The sequence below is a fragment of the Trichomycterus rosablanca genome, chromosome 6, assembly GCF_030014385.1.
Source record: "Trichomycterus rosablanca isolate fTriRos1 chromosome 6, fTriRos1.hap1, whole genome shotgun sequence".
NCBI lineage: Eukaryota > Metazoa > Chordata > Actinopteri > Siluriformes > Trichomycteridae > Trichomycterus > Trichomycterus rosablanca.
The window spans coordinates 33,287,251-33,293,388 of NC_085993.1; the positions used below are offsets into that span (position 1 = coordinate 33,287,251).

The 6,138-nt window shown below is 39.2% G+C and overlaps 1 non-coding gene across 1 annotated transcript; it reads left to right on the plus strand.

Annotated features, from left to right (window-relative positions):
• Positions 1-656: 656 nt before the first annotated feature.
• On the plus strand, positions 657-763 carry LOC134317422 (U6 spliceosomal RNA). The gene has a single exon (XR_010013234.1). It is a non-coding gene; the product is annotated as a U6 spliceosomal RNA (small nuclear RNA).
• Positions 764-6,138: the final 5,375 nt, after the last annotated feature.

The following is a 6,138-nucleotide window of genomic DNA, read 5'->3' on the forward strand; positions in this document are numbered from 1 at the left end:
TTAAATGTTATTATGCTAAACACACCTGAGCTAACTTGAAACCCTGAACCTGACTAAAAAAATTTAGCAAATTCCACCTATGCTACAAAGCTAAATTTTACGCTGTTGTTTAAATGTTATCAAATTCCAACCATGTTGTAATGCTAAAAGTGGAACTGGCTAACCCAGCTAACATTGGTAACACTGCTAACCCAGCGAACATTGCTAACACAGCTAAGGGGGATGTTATGTAAGCAATGTGTAATTCACTTAGAGCCATACGTTAGCAAATTCCACCTATGCTACCATGCTAAACTTTACGTTGTTGTTTTATTGTTAGCAAATTCCAACCATGTTGTCATGCTAAAAGTAGAACTGTAACATAGCTAACATTGCTAACACAGCTAACATTGCTAACACAGCTAACATTGCTAAAACAGCTAACCCAGCTAACATTGCTAACACAGCTAACACAGCTAAAACAGTTAAGGGGGTGGTGATGTAAGCAATGTGTAAATCACACAGAGCCAATCAGAGTCCCTTTCATTTACATACTCCCACAATGCACTGCAGAAGGAGAACAAAAACTGATTGTTAGCAGTTGATCTGATCTACCATGAACATGAATCATTGTGGCGTCTCCCAGGATATATAGCGGCTCTTCTAGCTTGATGTTTGTGCTTGCTACGGCAGCACATATACTAAAATTGGAACGATACAGAGAAGATTAGCATGGCCCCTGCGCAAGGATGACACGCAAAATCGTGAAGCGTTACCATATTTTTAAAGCTTAAATGTTATTACGCTAAACACACCTGAGCTAACTTGAAACCCTGAACCTGATTAAAAAACATCATTTAAGATTTAAAAGCTTTAAATCAGTTGTAAAAATGATGCTAACACATCAGCTATCTAAAACCCCTAAACAGAAACCTAAAGAGCCCAATTCTTAAAATGACTGTAAAAAATAAGAGTTAACGTTGAAGCTGTTAAGAACCTCGATCATAATCAAAGTCCAAACCTAAAGAGCCCAAGAATTAAAAGCTTTAAAATAAAGCTAGCCTGTGAGCTAACTGACATGTTTACGTTTAAGCTACAATAAGCTAAAGTGTAACTGCTCTGATTGTTCTAAACCTCATGTTAAAAACTCAAGTCTTACTTAAATAAAACTAGCTGTATTAACCATTAAAATGCTAAAGCTAATTACAATAAGCAACAAATCCAAGTCTAAACCAGCTAATACCCCAAATTACCATTTTAGCTCATTCCAACTGATTCAGTTGTAGCCTAGTGGTTAACATTTAATCATTTGGATGTATGTATTTCTCTTTAGCGTAGAATTACACTTTGGATATATAATCCTTACATCAGAAATCTGAGAGCTGACATTTTTACAAGGCTCACTACATCCTTGTTGCTTAGTCTAAGGGGGGCAGTTAAACTAGTCGTAATAATACGAGCGCTAAGACGTCACTAGTTTTGATACAATATATTGGAATCATAAATCATCATCATAAAGTGTCTATGGCTTTAAAAGTTTGTTCATGAAAATGAAAAAGTAAAAATAAATGATAATAAAACCAAAATAATTATTGTAGTGAATTCTAATAAGAAAATGTGTAAATGTAAAATCATTTTGCAATAACATTTTTTATTTGAAAGCCTTAAAATGTCAAGGGCTAATGTGTCACAGATGCTGATGTATCACTGAAATCTTTAGGGTTTCTGCTAAACCACAGTGCTCTTGACAGTTGTTCTCTGAAGTGTCAGGTCCCTGTTTGACCCTTGGTTAGCTCGGAAATACAATATCACATAGTAAAATCATCTCTGCACCACAGTATGCCCCGAGTTTTTCTCGCTTATTTTTCTTTAGCGGCTCCCTAAGTGGAGGCCAAATCCTACGGTCATGGTACGCAGAGTCAAGGTCACCAAAAAAAACAGCTGAATCAATAGATTTGATGGAGAGAAGCTTAGTGACTTGGCATCTCAAACTGTGACATGTACTTAGAAGGTTTTTGGATTTCAGCCAAATCACACCAAAATTATGAAAAAGTGGGCTCAATTATTTATCAGAAAGTGCTCATTAAATCAGCTCAGAGGTCATGCACGGAGCATGAACTCATTTTTGTACAGTTGTTGTTCTTCAGTTGTTCTGCTGGTCAGATTTCTGTAACTCTAGGCTGAGATTCTTACAAGTCTCAAAAGGCTTCACACTGCATACAGACAAATAAGTGTTAGGACTAAAGCCCTTTAGAAGATCATATTTACATTTGAAACTTTCAGCAGACACTTTGGATTTATTTGACTTACAGTAATGACTCAATACAGTGCAAGCGTATAAGGGTTAAGGCCCTTGCTTACGGGGCTAACAGTGGCAACTTGGAGGTGGTGAGGCTTGGAGTCACGTATCTTAACCACTGAGCTACCACTGCCTTGACTTTGTTTTTATATATACAGTCATGGCCGAAAGTGTTGGCACCCCTGAAGTATTTCTCCCAGAAAATTATTGCAATTACACATGTTTTGTTATACACATGTTTATTTCCTTTGTGTGTATTGGAACAACACAAAAAAGCAGAGAAGAAAAGGCAAATTTGACATAATTTCACACAAAACTCAAAAAATGGGCCGGACAAAATTATTGGCACCCTCAACTTAATATTTGGTTGCACACGCTTTGAAAAAAATAACTGAAATCAATCGCTTCCTATAACCATCAACAAGCTTCTTACACCTCTCAACTGGAATTCTGGACCACTCTTCTTTTGCAAACTGCTCCAGGTCTCTCATATTTGAAGGGTGCCTTCTCCCAACAGCAATTTTAAGATTTCTCCACAGGTGTTCAATGGGATTTAGATCCGGACTCATTGCTGGCCACTTCAGAACTCTCCAGCGCTTTGTTTCCATCCATTTCTGGGTGCTTTTTGAAGTATGTTTGGGGTCATTGTCCTGCTGGAAGACCCATGACCTAGGACGCAAACCCAGCTTTCTGACACTGCGCCCTACATTGCGACCCAAAATCCTTTGGTAATCTTCAGATTTCATGATGCCTTGCACACAGTCAAGGCACCCAGGGCCAGAGGCAGCAAAACAACCCCAAAACATCTTTGAACCTCCACCATATTTGACTGTAGGTACTGTGTTCTTTTCTTTGTAGGCCTCATTCCGTTTTTGGTAAACAGTAGAATGATGTGCTTTACCAAAAAGCTCTATCTTGGTCTCATCTGTCCACAAGATGTTTTCCAAGAAGGATTTTGGCTTACTCACGTACATTTTGGCAAACTGCAGTCTAGCTTTTTTATGTCTCTGTGTCAGCAGTGGGGTCCTCCTGGGTCTCCTGCCATAGCGTTTCATTTCATTCAAATGTCGACGGATAGTTCGCGCTGACACTGATGCACCCTGAGCCTGCAGGACAGCTTGAATTTCTTTGGAACTTGATTGGGGCTGCTTATCCACCATCCGGACTATCCTGCGTTGCAACCTTTTATCAATTTTTCTCTTCCGTCCACGTCCAGGGAGATTAGCTACAGTGCCATGGGTTGTAAACTTATTGATTATGTTGCGCACCGTGGACAAAGGAACATCAAGATCTCTGGAGATCAACTTGTAACCTTGAGATTGTTGATATTTTTCCACAATTTTGGTTCTCAAGTCCTCAGACAGTTCTCTTCTCCTCTTTCTGTTCTCCATTCTTAGTGTGGCACACACAGACACACAATGCAAAGACTGAGTCAACTTCTCTCCTTTTTATCTGGTTTTAGGTGTGATTTTTATATTGCCCACACCTGTTACTTGCCACAGGTGAGTTTAAACAAGCATCACATGCTTGAAACAAAGTTATTTACCCACAATTTTGAAAGGGTGCCAATAATTTTGTCCGGCCCATTTTTGGAGTTTTGTGTGAAATTATGTCAAATTTGCCTTTTTTTCTCTGCTTTTTTGTGTTGTTCCAATACACACAAAGGAAATAAACATGAGTATAACAAAACATGTGTTATTGCAATAATTTTTGCAGGAGGAATACTTCATTTTCTGGAAAAAATTCAGGGGTGCCAACACTTTTGGCCATGACTGTATATATACACATCGATCAGCCATAACATTAAAACCACCTCCTTGTTTCTACACTCACTGTCCATCTAATCAGCTCCACCATATAGAACCACTTTGTAGTTCTACAATTACTGACTGTAGTCCATCTGTTTCTCTGCATGCTTTGTTAGCCCCCTTTCATGCTGTTCTTCGATGGTCAGGACTCTCCCAGGTCCACTACAGAGTAGGTATTATTTAGGTGGTGGATGATTCTCAGCACTGCAGTGACACTGACACGGTGGTGGTGTGTTAGTGTGTGTTGTGCTGGTATGAGTGGATAAGACCCAGCAGCCTCGTGGGCAGCGTCCTGTGACCACTGATGAAGGTCTAGAAGATGACCAACTCAAACAGCAGCAATAGATGAGCGATCTTCTCTGACTTTACATCTACAAGGTGGACCAACTAGGTAGGAGTGTCTAATAGAGTGGACAGTGAGTGGACACGGTGTTTAAAAACTTCAGCAGCGCTGCTGTGTCTGATCCACTCATACCAGCACAACACACACTGTCACACCACCACCATGTCAGTGTCACTGCAGTTCTGAGAATCATCCACCACCCAAATAATACCTGGAAAAAATAGATGGACTACAGTAAGTAATTGTAGAACTACAAAGTGCTTCTATATGGTAAGTGGAGCTGATAAAGTGGACAGTGAGTGTTGAAACAAGGAGGTGGTTTTAATGTTATGGCTGATCGGTGTATATATATATATATATATATATATATATATATAATTTAAAGTAACATCATTTGTTACATTTATCACTGAGGAGGACTTTAACTGTGCTTTTAAAACAGCCAGGCAGCCAGGGTTCTTTTTATGTGGAGATTGCATGTTCTCCCTGTGTCCACTTGGGTTTCCTCCATGTGCTCCGGTTTGATACTAAAAGTCCAAAGAATTTGGAGCTACAAAAAATTGCCCTTAAAGTGTGTTTGTGTGTGTGGTTGTGTCAGTCTACCCTGTGATGAACTGGTGACCTGTCCAGAGTGTTTCCTGCCTTTTGCCCAATGAATTGGACCCAGTGCAACCCTAACCAGGGTAAAGCGGTGGTAAAATAGACAATAAATAAATGAACAAAGAAACTAACTTCTGCTACTTCCTAAGCAATTACGATTGACTAAAGCTTGTGACTCTTCTAAACAGGGCTTGTTTGATTGCACTCATTATAAAGTATGTGATCACTTGTCAAGGCTAGAATGAAATTCCACATACAAATACTGTAGGTCTGCTGACTATTAAAGCTTCCTAAACATAGGTAAAGAAGTCCACAGTCAAGCAAGCTTTACAATAACTAAAACACTGCTCCCTGAAACTCGACTTAAGCATGTTTCTTATTACATGGACTTCTTTAAAGCAAGAGCTAGGATTCATTTGAGTATGCAGCTTCTGCTGATATCATGCATGCTTACTGTAGACAGGATTACCCACAAAGCCTTTGATGGTTTAGACCATCAGGTCAAATTTCCTTTCAGCATGAAGTGGCAAATTGGGACTTTTTCCCAACCTAGGCGAAAGATCACTTTTTCAAGTACTTTTTGAAGGCTGTGATCAAACCAGCCCAAAACAATAGCCATTACAGAAATCATTAAAATGTCAAGACAACCACAACATATAACAAGTCTTTTACAAGTCTAAGTAAACTTTTACTTTCAGCTGTTTAGCTCATGGTAAAACATACTATATACTGTACATGCTTGCACTGTTTATTTTTTAAAATCATAGAAATAACTAACTCTGATGGACTTTTTTTAAAGGTCTTTCTTTAAAAAAATCTGTCTTAATGTAGGCCAAAGAAGAGGAGAAACATCTGGTTCTGCTCCGACTCTTAGATCGTGTGGCCCCTATCCAACCTCTCTCGTCCCTGAGCAGAGGCTGGCGGCTCCTTCCATCATGTAATCCCATCAGCCACACACACACACACACACACATATATAAGTCACCCAGTAGCTTCATTTAGCAGTGTGTGTGGCTCTGTACTTGTAGTATACATGTGATGTTATGGAAGGAGTAGTGAACTATCTTTTTATAAGGATGTAACAAGTAACAAATTAGAGGTAAAGAAAG